The 16494-nt window shown below is 43.3% G+C and overlaps 1 protein-coding gene across 3 annotated transcripts in view; it reads right to left on the bottom strand.

Annotated features, from left to right (window-relative positions):
- Window positions 1–16494, bottom strand: part of KLHL29 (kelch like family member 29) — a 525589-nt gene that overhangs the window by 461510 nt on the left and 47585 nt on the right. Inside the window, exon 1 of one of the 3 annotated variants that reach the window (XM_029072271.2) lies at window positions 9626–9836. The exons of the other annotated variants lie outside the window; for them this stretch is intronic. The gene's annotated coding sequence lies outside the window, so the exon portion shown is untranslated. Of the gene's footprint in view, window positions 1–9625; window positions 9837–16494 lie in introns of those variants that run through there. 3 annotated transcript variants of the gene reach the window in all.

Raw genomic sequence — 16494 nt, 5'->3', positions numbered from 1 at the left:
TGGTGCAGAGGTCCTTGGGTACCACCTTTTGGACTCTGGTGAGGGTCGGGACTCAGAGGACAAAGCAGCCTAGTGGATAGAGCATGAGCCTGGGAGTCAGAAGGAGCTGGGTTCTAATCCCAGCTCTACCACCTGTCTGCCATTTGATCTTGGGCAAGTCATAACTTTACTTCTCTGGGCCTCTCACCTCATCTGTAAAATGGGGATTAAGACTTGGGAGCCCCATGTGAGACAAAGACTGCCCAATTAATTAGCTTATATCTACCCTAGCGTTTATAACAGTGCCTGGCACATCCTAAGCACTTAAATACTATTGTTAAAAGTGGCCTGGAAACAGGCTAATGCCTCACCTCAAGGAAGAGCAAAGGGTCCCTACACCCAAATGTCTGAAAAGAGATTTCTTTCAAGATGGCTACATGACTCCATCAGGAGCTCACATGCCCCCCTCTCTATCCCTCACCAACCGCCATTACAACTCCCAGGGAAGCTGGAAAAAAATCAAAACGAAACAAACAAACTCAAAATACAACCACACAATCTCCCCATTTTAAAACTGCCACAAGGAAATGTCTGTAGAACTGTTAAAAACAGGATCACACAGGGAGATAGAAGTTCACTCCTTGTTAACCATCTCATCTGTAAACTCTCCAACAAAGGGAACATGTTTTGAGCATGAGTACCCACTTTGGAAAAACAGAATTCTGGTTTTCTTGCCACTGATCCAGAAGGGACCCAAAACAAAGAAATTTCAGGGAGGAGAAACTGCTGTCTGCTACTGATAGAACCCTAAGATAAGCATTTCATCTATCCTCAATATGGTGGCTATGGCAAATCAACTTCAGTATTTAGACATAACACTGTGCTAAACCCTTGGGAGAGTACAACAGACTTGGTAATCATGTAAGCACAAGGTGCTTACAGTCTAGAGGGGGAGGAAGATATTAAAATAACTTAGAGACACGTGCACATGTGCTGTAGGGTGAGTATCAATTGCTTTAAGGATACAGAACCAAGTGCCTAGATACAGAAGGGAGAGGGAGTATGGGAAGAGAGACCTTGCTTCGACATTAAATTCTAAAACTTCCTGAAAACATCTGTCTGAACACTCTTTGCACTAGCATCTGCTCGGCACGAGTCTCCAGTCTGAGTTCAGACCGCTAAAAGTTTCCCTCACTTCAAATTTGCTGTCGTCAAATGTTATATTCCAGGACAGGTGGTAACCGTCATTAATCTGCAATGACAAGCTGGTATGCTCAATCATCATTTCAGATATATTTCAAACACCAGTCAGGAACAAGATTTTGCAAGCGCTCGGATAGTTAATCAAGGTTAGAAATACAGGCAACCCCTTAAGACTTGTTAACAGAGTTTGATATTAAACAAGACGCTAAGATTGAAAACATCCCCTGATCCACTGATAAATTCAAAGAAAACCTAGCCAGATTCCTGACCACGTAAGAATCTCTTCATAAAGGTACATTTTCAAATTTGAGCAGTTGTATTTTGCCACAAACAACTTTGAACATCAGAAAGCCACACAAGAGAAATACAAGAAGTCCAATTTAAGATGTTTTGATGGCATGTAAGGTGTGTTTAAGCTTATACCCGGTTTCAGCTCTAATGGTCATTTATGTGGGCGTCTCCCATTTGGAGCTATGGATGACACTCAGTGCTGAGTCCTCAAGACTCAGGAGTTGCACAAGGAAAAATAAAAGAAGAAAAAAATCAAACAGTATTTGAGTCCTTACTGTGTGCAGCATATGCTAAGCACATGGGAATGTAAGAGTTGATAAACACGATTCCTGCTCACGAGAGTATACAATCTAGATGGGGAGACGGACTTTAAAATAAATTGGGGATCGGGGAAATCAGAAATCGAGCATTAGTTTTCATGTGGCCACTTGGGACGGACTGTTCCCTGTCAGTCAAGGACCTGATTGACAGGTCCTTGGGACCAGACACACAATGAATGAAGAGGCAGCCAGAAGTGCTGCACATGGGAGAGTTAATGCAAAATGTTTGTTTTTTTTTTTTTAAATGCACGGGACCTAACAACGTGGTGTGGTGTAGTGGATAGAGATAGTGGTTCTAATGGTTCTAATAGTGGATAGTGGATAGTAGTAATTAGATGGTTCTAATTCCATCTCTGCCAATTACCTGCTGTGTGACCTTGGGTAAGTCACTTTACTGGGCCTCAGTTACCTCACCTGTAAAATGGAGATTGAGACTGTGAGCCCCACATGGCACAGGGACTGTTTCAAGCCTGATTGGCTTGTGTCCAACCCAGCACTTAAAGCAGTGTTTGGCATATAGTAAGCACTTAATAAATACCATAATTACAATTATTATTTGTGACCAAAGTCCAGCAGCCAAGGTTTAATGCTCTTCCACAACTCTATGGCCCAGAAGACATTTCCCTTGGCAGCTGCTGTGGTCTTTGCCACATACATTAAACAGCTATTTTTCAGGATTTCTGTTCAGCCTACTCCCCTCTCGGGACAATCTAGGCAGTTCTTCACATCAGAAACTTTCCCCACTGACGTCATAGCCCAGGATAGGCATAGAGAAGCAGCGTGGCTTAGTGGAAAGAGCGCAGGCTTGGCAGTCAGAAGTCATGGGTTCTAATCCCAGCTTCGCCACTTACCTGCTGTGTGACCCTGGGCAAGTCCCTTAACTTCTCTGTGCCTCAGTTCTCTCCTCTGAAAAATGGGGATTAGGACTGTGAGCCCCACGTGGGACAACCTGATTATGCTGTATCTACCCCTGCGCTTAGAACAGTACTTGGCACACGGTAAGCACTTCAAAAATACCATTATTATTATTATAACTGAGCCTGGAACCCACTTGGCCTGATTGTCAGATTGTTGCTTTTCCCCTGGACCCACAAGAAAGGTTTTACACCGCTTCAAATGTTGACTTTTGCCCCACAAGGTCTCTGCATGGCATTTATTCCATGAGAGCAGGAGGAAGGTACAGAAAAATTAAAGAGCCATCCTGGAGGTGGAGAGGAAAAAGTTTAAAGAGGGGTGGAGCAGAGCAGGAGAGGACAGTTGGAAATGGGGGCTTCTTGATTGCCAGAGTCAACATGTCTACTTTATTTCTTATTAAATGAGTTGGCTCCCTGATTGTGGAACATCTTGGATTCAATTTAAATACATTATTATAGCTATATGACCCATCTGTAATCAATCAACTGCGGAATTCTGCATTATGCCCATGAAAATTAGGTATGTAACCTTCGTTCAGTTAGTTCTGATTTACATTTTAAATCAAGATACAGATTTCAGGAACAGCCTGTGCCCTAAGTCCAAGGACTGCCTGAAACATTTATGTATGGAATGTTACAGGATTCTGTGATTAGTAGGTTGTATTTTTAATATCCAGAGACTTCTTTTCCATTTTATTTCAACTATAATAAATGTTTCATTAGGACAATATTCAAAGCAAAGTTCACCCTGTGACTGAGTTACTTGACACATGGGATATTGAAGTCATCTGCTAAATATGTTGATCTTTGACATTCATTCAAGGTAACAGCACTGCCTGTGATAACTCTGTGGTTTTCAGTTTTCTTCATTTTAATGAGAAGATGATACATTTTTAAATATCTTACCATAAGAATGTCTTGCTAGATCAGATCAATTGTTCATCCACTCCAATATCCTGTCTCTAACACTATCACCTTGGTAAAACACTGCTCACTTGAAAGAACGGGATGATCGTCATCTTCCACTTAGATTCATTCCCTTGCTTGGGGATGTGTTTTCTAAAATCCCTAACTTTTCCGCCTAATGAGCTCACTAACTTATTTTAACCATCCTTCAGCCTATTGGTATTTCCTGCCTGCATAATTTCCTTTGGTAACAAGTTTCGTATAGTTAGTACCTACACCTTAAAAACAGACACGCATCTCCTTTCATTAGCCTCGAATGCATTAGCCTTAGCCCTGAAACACTGCAATTATGGGGAAAAAAAAGACACGGGATACAGTACATAAATATGATCCTAGAGAGTTACTATAACCCAGATGGTTTAGGAGTTCAGAGGTTAAGACTCCAGAAGAACATGACTCCTGCCCTCATTGGTGAGAAAGGACACAGATCTGGCCTGGCACCAAAGGCCTTGAAGAGGCTGAGACTGGAAACTGGGATGTCCCAAAAGAAGAGGGGAAAAATCCAGTGGAAATAAGGCCTCGGTCCCTTACAGAACACTATAGAGCATCCTGGGAAGCAAAGTATTAGAGATGGGGAAAGATGGTTTGGACCGGGATTCAGTTTGATAATTAAGAATATTTGCAAGAAGACTATTAAACATTAATGAGATCTCAGCATATAAGCAGGGTAGGCTAGTGGAAAGAGCAGAGGCCTGGGAGTCAGAGGATCTGGGTTCTAATTCCAGCTCGGTCACCTACCTGCAGGACCTTGGGACTTAACTTTTCAGTTCCTCAGTTCCCTCATCTGCAAAATGGGGATTTAATAATCTGTTCTCCCTCCCAACTTAAACTGCGAGCCCCATGTGGGACCCAATTACCTAGTAAGTGCTCAACAAAAACCACAATTATCATCATCATCATCACTGACCTTGGTGTCTGCTGCATTTAGGGCTAGGGAGAAGCGTGGCACTGGGAAGCCGAGAAGAATGGAGGAAGAAGGTAGTCTTTTCTCTTTGAGCTTCTAGTAGCCAGCACTTGGAGGGAGATGGTGGACTTATCTCCCACTGATTCCCTTTTTTTTGGGGGGAGAGATGACTGGGCTTGAGACAAAGAGGTGTGGGGGAGCCAAAGTGTGGCAGGGATTTGGGATTTGCTAGGTAGGGATTTCCAAATCTGACCATTTTGGAAAGAATTGGAAGGCTTTAGGACCTAGTGGAGGCTAAAAGGGGTCCAGGACCTCCTAAAGTGACCGTGGGGGCTATTTCAGCTGGAATTTAGGGCTGAGAACCCCTGAAATGTCTCTCTCTCATTCGCACACACACCTATTTCCGTCTTATTTGTCACTAAACTTCTTGAGAGCAGGGGGCCAAAATGCCTAGAGAGACAGTCCTCTCTCCACTCAGTAAGTGCTCATAAATAGTGACGATGTTGTAATTCTCATTCCAAAAGGCAAGAGGCCAGAAGATATGTCCTCCAGTATTTTCGTGAAACCAGGACTATCCCTCAAAGACACAGGTGGACGGGATCACGCCCTCAGCATCTTTGAATGCAAGAACAACTCTGCTGCTACTACTACCTTTAAAGGATTGGCCACGCGATGTAAATCAAAGGTGTGTGAGTGCTTTCTGTGTACAGAGCACTGTACTGAACACTTGGGAAGGTACAACAAAGTTGATAGACAATTCCCCTCCACAAGGAGCTTACAGTCGCCTGTCTGTTCCGCCGTCAACCCTTGGCCCACGTCCTACCTCTGGTCTGGAACGTCCTTTCTCCTCAAATCCGCCAACCACACTTCCCCCTTTCAAAGCCCTACTGAAGGCTCACCTGCTCCAGAGGCCATCCCAGACTAAGCCCCCCTTTTCCTCAGTTCCTCCTCCCCTCCCCGTCATCCCGACTCGCTCCCTTTGCTCTACCTCCCTCCCTGCCCACAGCACTTGCGTATGTGTCCATATCTATAATTCTATTTCTGTTAATGCTTGTTTAGTTGTTTCGATGTGTACTGCATCTATAATTCTATTTATTTATATTGATGCCCGTTGACTTTTGATGCCTGTCTCCCCCCTTCTAGACTGTAAACCCGGTGTGGGCAGGGATTGTCTCTCTACATTGTTGAACTGTACTTCCAAAGTGCTTAGTACAGTGCTCCGCACGCAGTAAATGCTCAATAAATATGATTGAATGAATGAATACAGTCCTTTTCTATCTTAAGCAAGTGGTGTCTCGGCAGAATTGCCGTAGACATCTGAATGGTAATCAAACACAAATTCCTGGGCAGATTAAAAGTTTAACAACCCACTGCTCGACAATTAGGTGATGAGTTGGACCTAAAACCTCTAAAATATTCAGGCTGTAATCAGACAGGTTCTCAAAATCATGGGCTAAGCTTTGGTAGGAACTGGGGATCTTCTCTGGCTAACTCAAAGCAAGGGAAATTCTATATATTCTGTTTTCCAGTCAAACCCTGAGATGGATATCTACAATACAGCACTCAGGATACCCCCAATCTAGCCTGCCTCTATCATCCACTCAGCTCTCTAGGCTCAATTTTCTTCCATCTGTGAAATAGGGCCACCATTCTCTTGCTACCTTAGAGAGATTGGGAGAATAATGAGATAATATTAAGTGGTACTGTGTCCTCTTTGGGAGAAAATGTCACAAAATTCCTGGAAATGAAAGACATTTTCATTATAGCAACATTATATAATCATATATGTACTATTTTTCTGTCTATGACAGATCTGGCTGTTTGGAATATAAGCCAGTGATGATCTGGTCCACAAAGCTATGTAAAGCTAAAATATAATGTGAACAGATTCTTTATTTCTAATTACCATTCGGCAAATTTTTGGACATTTATTGGTCCAAAATGTTGTTTCATGAGAGTCATTGATGCCTTTTTAAAAGAATACTTCTATGTGGAATCCTTAATGTTCACAAGGGATCATGTGTTTACTTCAAGCAAATTCTGAATAGTGAAAGTGTGTCCTAGAAAATAGCTTGGAAAAAGATTCTGCTGCAGCTGGTTTATTTTTCTGCTATATCATTTGATACTTAATACTCAAAAATGCTATCTATTCAACACAGTATGTCGCTAATCTAATCTAATGCAGGGCTGTTGAACACTGCTGGGCTATGCACGGGTTTTACAATGCAGATATGATTAGCCACACAGGTGGAACGATTCGCGCTACTGTTTTGGGAACCAAATTTAATTGTATAACAATAGCCTACAAAAAAAAAAAATGGGTTATCCATCATCCTCACATGAAACTACAGCACTCAGAAACTCTGCTTTAAGCTTCATTTCTGAAGCACTCAGATTATTTGCTACTATCTGTTAGTGTAATATGAGGTAACTAATTAGTTACCTCTTGACACTTCAAACTGTACAAACAACAGCTATTCAGCATTACCGACAATACAAATATTTACTTAGTCTCTCAGAGAATGGGAAAGCGGATCAATTTACCCTTTTGTATAGGGCTGTGATTTGTTTTGCTGTAATTCTCTTAATTTAAATCTGCCTCCTCCCTTGGTAATTTCCTTATGAGAGCCAGGGAACTACATTCTCTCTCAAAATCCACTCTTTTGTTTAGGAAAAGTCTGGGATAGAGTCAGGAAGGAGTAGAAGGAAACCCCCACTCTTTTGGAGCTCACCATATGGTAAACCTAAAGGCAGGTTGAAAATTAGATCCGGTGAAGCAATCTCAGTCTATAAGTAGGATGCAGTGATTAACATTGTTTGAGAACCGGTGTGCAGAACACTGTACGAGACAACTGAAAGAGTGCAACAAAGAATTATCTCAGCCCTCAAACAGCTTAAAAAACATCTAACAGGAGAGGCAGACTCAAGATAATTCGCAGATGGAAGGAGGAAAATAGTTCATATATGCACTATTGCAATAAGTTGTTAAACACAGAGTCTTAATTCAGTGTGTTCATTCATTCATTCATATTTATTGAGCGCTTATTGTGTGTAGAACACTGTAGTAAGCGCTTGGAAAATACAATTCGCAACAGAGACAATCCCTACCCAACAACAGCATCACAATCTAGAAAGTGCTACAGGCTCTTTGGGCTTTATAAACTGTGGTTACAAAAGTGCTGCAGGGGTAGCTGGGAAGATGTGGCCAGAACAGAAGTAAAATAATAATCAGGGAAAGCCTCCTGGAAGAGGTGGAATTTCAGGATGGCAAAAGCTGTGGTGTGGCAAATTTAAAAGGGGTACGGGGAGGAGGGGGAAGAAGATTCAGGCACGAGAAGGGGTACGAGCCAGGAGTAGAAGGCAAGTGAATTAAGAAGGAGGTACAGTGAAGAAACGAGTTTGGGAGGAATAGAGTGTGAGCTGGGTATAGTGGGAGAGGAGAGTGGATAAGTGACAGGAAGAGAGCACCTAAAAGACAATGGTCAAGAGTTTGAGAAAGGAGCAGCTACTGATATGTGCAGAAATAACAAACAAACAAAAACAAATCAGTGACCCAGGCAGCAGAGTAACACATGGACTGGCAAGGGGAGAAACTGAAGGTAGAGCCTCTTCTCATATTAGGCTTTTATCACCACTTATCTGAGCTGATATGGACCTATTTTTCCCCATGAGAATACGCCATCATCTTATCTCCCTTGCTGCCAGGGAAAAGTGAAGAGAAGCTGGGACAGCCCAGAGGCAAAGTGGTATAATGAAGAGAGAACAGGAGTAAGATCCAGAATGGGATGCAGCCTGGCCTAGTGGGTAGAGCACAGACCTGGGAGTCCGCATGACCTGGGTTCTAAACCTGGATCCACCCCTTGTTTGCTGTATGACCTTGGGGAAGTCACTTCACTTCTCTGTGCCTCAGTAACCACATCTGTAAAATGGGGAGTAAGACTGTGAGCCCCATGTGGGACAGGGACTGTGTCCAACCTGATTAGCTTGTTTCTAACCCAGCTCTTAGAACAGTGCTTGACACACAGTAAGCACTTAAATACCATCATTATCATTATTATTATCCAGGAGACCTGGGTTCTAGTCTAGGAACCACAACTTGCCTGGTGTGTGACCTAGGGCATGGCACCTAATTTATAGGTGCTTCTTTCCTCGGGGATGAAATACCTGTTCTCCCTCACCTTTAGATTCTGCGCCGTTTGTGAGACAAGGGCTATGTCCAACCCGATTATCTTGAATGTACCTCAGCGATTAGCACATAGAATGATCTTAAATGCATTATTATCATCATTATTTTCAAAGCAAAGTGGAAAAGCACAAAATGGGAGCTTCCAGCTGGAAAGGTCCCAGAAATGGGCTCAGAGGCAAGACCAGAGAAAGCAAGACCAGAGACAAATGGTTTCACAAATACGTCTCCTCCACCCTATCCACATAGAGCTTAACATTAGGCTTTTCCTAATCTAATTTGTGCCCCCAAATGGGATTTGACACACACAAAAATATGTATTTTGTCTACCCAGCCATGTCAGAAAGTTCTCCTTGTAGCAATCAGCAGAGAATAAGATAAACACACCCTGTCTTTTCTATGGGTAAATCTGTCCTTTGAAATGCAATCATGACAAAGCCAAGAAAGTAGCACAGACCTCTTTTCCAAAGAAACAACCAGGCAAAGTGCAAAAGAAAAAGATTCTGAGCTGCAAGGTGTTTTTGGAAAGGCTGGGGCAAAACACGACGGCCGGGTCAGCTTTTAACTTCTCAAGGGGAATTTCGATACAGATACAAATACGGGCCTTCTAATTTCCCTGGGAAGCAGTGACTAAACCAAAGAGGACACAGGGCTTAACATTTTGAAAGTCAAAATTACCCAGAGGATGTGAAACGCCCATAGAGTACAAAGAGACTTACAACCCAGGTCCAACAGAAGATTAGATTGCGGCAATTTAATGACAGAAGTTATTTCAAAATGAACATCTTATAAATGAAAAATGCAAGCAATTTCCTCCCCTCCAGACCCAATATCAGCTTGCTTTTAGAGAGACAAAAATACTTACCTAGACAGCCACAGGTTTGCTGTTGTTCAAAATGAATCAACTGATACAGAGGAACAGGCTTCATTAAAACTACATTTGCAGTACTTCCCTAAAAAAATCCTAATTTATTATGCTTCACGAGGAGCTCTGCTTACACACATTAGTAGACTACACATGCTCAAAGAGCTCTACCGACACGTACCGACACGTCCAACCGCCTCCTCACCTGTGAAGCTTGAATTTCTAACCTACAGCAGGTGTACCCTCTGCTTCCTAATTAGTACTCACCCCTCTGCCCCTCCCCTAGCCAAGCTATTCAGCGTGGCTCAGTGGAAAGAGCCCGGGCTTCGGAGTCAGGGGTCATGGGTTCGACTCCCGGCTCTGCCACTTGCCAGCTGTGTGACTGTGGGCAAGTCACTTCACTGGGCCTCAGTTACCTCATCTGTAAAATGGGGATTAACTGTGAGCCTCACGTGGGACAACCTGATGACCCTGTATCTCCCCCAGTGCTTAGAACAGTGCTCTGCACATAGTGAGCACTTAACAAATACCAACATTATAATTCACTCCCTTATACACAGACTTTCTAGCCTTCCATCCTTTCTCAGCTAAAAAGCTCTCACCCAGTCTGCTGGTGTCTTGGGTCCCCTTCTAATCCTTTAAAACTCAATTTCTGTGCCAAATTCTCTTCTACACCTCTTCTCAAGATTACCTACACAGAATCTTGTTCACCTGCTCTCCCACCTGAATCAAATGAATGCAGGACTCTGGATGATTTTAAAAGCAAACTCATTCCAAACTGTCCTACTTGTAACTGCCCTGCTCGTTGGGGTGAATCTTTTAAGGTTCCTTAACGTTCTCACCCCCATCACCGCCCCCCCCCCCCCACCCAAACACTCTAGTCCCATTTTATAAAAAGCAAGCGATTCTGCCACAATTCCACACCTCGCCTCTAAACTGTGAATTTAACCAACATTTCTATGCCCTTCTTGCCTCATAAGTTGGGTTTGTCCTTCATCATGCGGCAGAACACTAATAGCCAATTGCCATTTTCACAACAGAGAGTGTTGGGCTAGCAGCTGAGTTTTCTCAGTCACTTGATTTCTTCTGCTCAGCTAAGGCACTCCCTATAAAGGGCCAGGTTAAATGCCCGAGGTATATAAGATATCTGTAGACATATATCTAGAACTATAGATAAATATATCCTTGTTAAATGGAGGAATAAGTGTGGTGTAGTGGATAGAGCACAGGCCTGGGAGTCAGAAGGTCATGGGTTCTAATCTTACCTTCGCCACTTGCCTGCTGTATGGCCTCGGGCCCATTATTCACTTCTCTGTGCCTCAGCTACCACATCCATAAAATGGGGATTGAAACTGTGAGCCCCACGTGGGACAGGGACTGTGTCCAACCCCATTTGCTTGTATCCATCCCAGCACTTGGTACAGTGCCTGGCACCTAGTAAGCTGTTAACAAATACCACAATTCTTATTACTGCATTGGAGTCGCCAATATCTTTCTACTTCAGTGAAGAGTTGAAAGTGGGACCTAGATGGGCCACCAAGCTGAGGCCTGAATCTTTTCAGGTGTCAATCAGCATTCTGTCAATCCCTCAGCTTTACAGCCAGAAAGCCAAGCTGTAAGATTGTTGTGGGCTGGGAATGTGTGTGTTTATTGTTATAGTGTATTCTCCCAAGCACTAGTACAGCCTTCTGCCCACAGTAAGTGCTCAATAAATACCGTTGAATGAATTGTGGTGGTCAACAGCATCAGGAATTCCGATCAAGCTGGTGGGGTAGGCAAGGTCAATAATGGGCAGCATAATGATAATCATTAATCAATCAGTGGCATTTACTGAACAGTTACAGTGTGCAGCACACTTGGGAGAGTATTATATAATGGAGCGAGTATCCCCGTCTAGGAGGAACTTACAGTCTAAATTAAATGAGTATGATATGATAGAGTAAAATAGATACTATCCCTGTCCAGGTGGAACTTGCATTCTAAATAAAAAGGAAATAAAAATTGTGGTATTAGGTGTTTATGATGTCCATTCATTCATTCAATAGTATTTATTGAGCTCTTACTATGTGCAGAGCACTGTACTAAGCGCTTGGAATGTACAAATCGGCTAGCATGGTACTAAAAGCTAGGAGGTCTACAGGTCTGTTGGGAGATCAGCTTTCTGTAAGGCCGTGAGAACTGCATGCCTAGAGCCGGGGTAGATATACTAGAATCAGATCCGATACAGTCCCTGTTCCACATGGTTTAACCCTCATTTTATAAATGAGGTACCCGAGGCCCAGAGAATTTAAGTAACTTGCTCAAGGTCACAGAGCAGACAAGGGGCAGAGTCAGGATTGGAACCCAGGTCCTTCTGACTCATAGGCCTGTGCTCTATCCACTAGACCATGCTGCTTCCATTTATTCCCCTTTTGTTATTAAATGTTCATCAATGTGATTACTGTACATACAACCCTGGAACTTTGAGGGAATTGTCCTGCTGCCTACATTGCTGAAATGACTTATCTCCTAAAGTAAATCTGTGGGTATTCATGTGCACTTCTTAGAGTAATGGGAGATGTTGACTATTGAAGGCCCAGTACAATCAGTCCAACCTTTGTAGGGCTATACAAACTTTCTAACATGATGGGGGTTAGATTATACTTTTCAATCAATGGTATTTTCAAGTGCTTACAGTGCAGATCAATCCATTGTATTTATTTAGAATTTACTGCGTGCAGCGCATCGTGCTAATCGCTAGTGAAAATACAACATAACAGAGCTGCTAGACACTTTCCCGACCATTCATTCATACTTATTGAGCGCTTACTGTGTGCAGAGCACTGTACTAAGCGCTTGGAAAGTATAATTCAGCAATAAGGAGAGACAATCCCTGGCCACACCGGGCTTACTGTCTAGAAGGGCGACCACAAAAAGCTAGTCTCCAGCACTGTTCTAAGCACTTTGGAGAGTCCAGTACAACCGAGCTGATAGACTGTGAGCCCCATTAGGGACAGGGACTGTGTCCAACCCAATTTGCTTGTTTCCACCCCAGCGCTTAGTACAGTGCCTAGCACAGAGTAAGTGCTTAACAAATACCACAATTTTTACTACCGTCATTCTACTGAACAATGATTAATAATTATGGATAATAATAATGGTGGTATCTGTTAAGCACTTACTATGCACCAAGCACTGTATTAAGCTCTGGGATAAACACAAGATCATCAGGTCAGACAGAGTCTCTATCCCACATGGGGCTCATAGTCTAAGAGGGAGCTCTCATACCAGATATCACACCCTCTTTAAGAGTGAATGCGTTTCATTTTTTTCACAGGGAGGGGGAGAGCAGATAAAATCCCCAAACTACATTTTCACGGTGAGACTGCTCTAGAAAGGACACACAAATATCCCAGGCAAATCTGGGATAGTTCTCTGCAGAAGGCTCAAAACGACTCTGTTCTCTCTCCCTCTGGCATTACAGGAAGAATGAAATGTGCAACTGGGACTCCAACCCAAACCACCTCTCACATTCTTATTTTCAGTTCCTGAAAGCTGTGACACTGAGGATACCAAGACAACAGGTGGCAACAACTGAGCTTCCTTCAGAAACAGAGGGCTAATGTGATAGATAACTGTATTCCTGATACTATTTGTGGGAGGGAAGTAGTCCCATGCTGGCAAATAACAAGCTTCACTGGAGGATGGCAAAACTCAGGACATGGTGTGGAGAGGCTTGAGGGAAAGGAAAGCACAGGCCATTGTTAAGAAAACCTCTAACATGAGGTAGAAGGGTGCCAGAAAGTGGAAGTGAAAACTTGGCTGGCCAGAGCTCTCTACTAAATCTATATGATGCAACTCTGTGAAGGTGGAAAAAAAATTCAATGAGAAACGCTGGTCTATGAATGAGATTTTGAGCGTGGCCTAGCAGAAAGAGCACAGGACTTGGCGTCAGGAAAGAATAATAATAATAATAGTATTTGTTAAGTGCTTACTATGTGCCAAGAACTGTACTAAGCACTGGGATAGATACAAGATAATCAGGCCCCACATGGGGCTCAAAGTCTAAGTAGAAGGGAGAAAAAGGCATTGAATCCTCATTTTGTAGTTGAGGGAACTGAGGCACAGAGACATGAAAGTGACTTGCCCAAGGACACACAGCAGATAAGTGGCAGGGTCAGTGTTAGAACTCAGGTTCGCTGACTCTCGGTGCTTCTCAACCCACATCCACCATTTGCTTGCTGGGTGACTTTTGCCAAGTCACTTAACTTCTCTGTGTCTCAGTTACTTCATCTGTAAAACAGAGATTAAATGCCTGTTCTCTCTCCTACTTAGGCTGTAAAGCCCAAGTGAAACAAAGGGCTGCATCTAACCTCATTATCTTGTACCTATCCCAGAACTTAGTACGGTGCTTGGCAGGTGTAAACGCTAAACAAATGCCACTATCATTATCATCAATATTACTATTAATATATTAATAATGATAATACCCCAATTATTAACAGGCTTTGTTCTCTCTACTACAAGAGGAGGCATTGGCCAAGAGGTAAGAGCCTGGAACTGGGAGCAAGAGGGCCTGGGTTCTAATCCCTCCCCTGCCACTTATCTGTTGTGTGACCTTGGGTTAATCACGTAATCTCTCTGTGCCTCCATTTCATTGACTTGGTATGTCACACAGGGAAACTTCCTCAATTTTTCTATACATTGTTTACCCTCTGAAATAACTGTGTGTATATGTGTATGGTCTGGGAAATTTAATGGCGCTAATGGCAGTACTTAAAGATGTCCATAAAATAGTCCTATAGCTTTAATAAGACAGATCAAACCCAGAGCCCTTTACAGAACTAACACATGTACATATATGTCAGGCCTTTTCCTGATTTTCTCATCCAGATACTGATTTAAAACTATGTAGTATAGATTCTCACTGACGTCCTTATGTCAGCAATAGTCAAAATAGGAGAGAATGTGCATTAATAAACATCTGATTCCAGAGGCTCTCTCTGAAATACCAAGATCACATTGAGGTCCGACATTTGAAAACCAAATCACTTTAATCCCTTTCTCCTGTTCAGGCTCTCTCTCGAGACCTTGGCTATTTTGTGAGGGATGTACTAAGGGAAGGTTACGGAAAGTTGGTCGGTACAAAGGAAATGCTTTTATAAACACTAGACATACTAATAGAGTTTGGGAATATTGGTGGGCTGGCATCTCTCCAATAGCAATTCAGTATTCTACTCAGAATACACACTAGATTTTTAGCTTTGTTCATCATATAATTTCCTAAAAGCAGACAAAAGTCAATATAAAATAGAAGTCCTGCCTGCTGGACATCAAAGAATCAATCAGTCAATCAACCAATGGCATTTATTAGGGACTTACTGTATGCAGAGCACCACACTATCCCGTTAGGATATGTAAGTGCTATGGGGTGGGTTGCGTATCTGATTGTTTAAGTGCATAGGTGCCACAGAAATATTGCACTCTCCCCAGCACTTAGTACAGTACTCTGTACACGGTAAGAGCTCAATAAACACGACTGACAGGGAAAATTGGGCAGGGAGATGAGATTATTCAGGAAGTCTTCCTGGATGATAATGATAACAATGTGGTATTTGTTAAGCGCTTAATATGTGCCAAGCTCTGGGGTAGATAGAAGACAATCAGGTTGAACACAGTCCCTGTTCTACATGGGGCTCTCCTGATCCCCATTTTACAGATGGGATAACTGAGGCACAGAGAAGTAAGTGACTTGCCCAAGGTCACACAGCAGACACGTGGCAGAGCCGGAGTTAGAACGCACATCCTCTGACTCTCCCAGGGCCGTATTTTTTCCCACTAGACCGCGCTGCTTCCCATATCTACTGCCCGGAGTAGATATGATTCAGTAGGGCTTTGAAGATGGGGAGAGTGATGGATTGTCGGCTATACAGAAGAGAGTTCCAGGAAGGAGGGAGGGAGTGAGCCTGGATTTGTCAGTGAGAGAGATGAGAATGAGACACGGTGCAGAGATTGGTAGGAGAGGAGAGAAGTGTGCAGGTTGGCTTGTAGTGGAAGAGGAGCAAGGATAAGTGGCGGGGAAGAGAGCAAACTGCATGTCTTAAAGTCGATGCTGAGGAGGGGAATATGCCACTGTAGCACATGAAAGTTATCATTTAAGCCATATTCCCCGGCGGGGCGTCCTGGTTCCTTTACCTTAATTGTCACTCCAACCTCAAATGGGTAAATTATCATCGCTTTTAGTCGGCAGCTGTACCCCTACCTGCTCGCCCTAGAACTACCTCATTGCCCCACCTCAAAGGTGATGGCTTTGGAACAAGGGAAGCAATTGTGGAGATCAACTGATCAATCAATCGGTGAGATTTTTTTTGAGTGCCTACTGTGTGTGGAGCCCTGTACTGAGCACTTGGGAAAATACAGTATAAGAGAGTTGGTAGACACGTTCCCTGCCCAGACGGAGTTTGCAGTCTAGGGGAGGAGCTTCGATCGCTCTCTGGCAGACTGCGTGTGTCTCTTAGGCCATGGATACCCCAGACATGCTGGTTGGGGTACAACGGGAACAGATACGAGTGAGGAAACGTGTTTTGGGTCAGTGGTAGGCTTTGCTGGAGACTATGGTTTGAGTTCACGTGAGTGTGTTCAGGAGGCAGAAGGTTCAGGGTTTAAGAGGTGAATGTAAAAGGGCAGTCTGGGGACAGTCTGTGGTACCAGAGTCAGATTCAGAGCCCGTCTCGGAGAAGGGATTTGGAATTAGGCCTAGATACCTGAGTTCCCCACTGGGAACCAAATGAAGCTGGCTCATTCTCTGCTGAACCCCCTCTCTCATGGCTGAATCACAGATCAGAAGAGCAGTGGGCATGAGATCTGAGGCCACAGCAAAATACTAGGTC

This window comes from Ornithorhynchus anatinus, chromosome 9 (assembly GCF_004115215.2).
Source record: "Ornithorhynchus anatinus isolate Pmale09 chromosome 9, mOrnAna1.pri.v4, whole genome shotgun sequence".
NCBI lineage: Eukaryota > Metazoa > Chordata > Mammalia > Monotremata > Ornithorhynchidae > Ornithorhynchus > Ornithorhynchus anatinus.
Note: the sequence above shows the minus strand (reverse complement) of the source record. Positions and strands in the feature narration are given on the sequence as shown.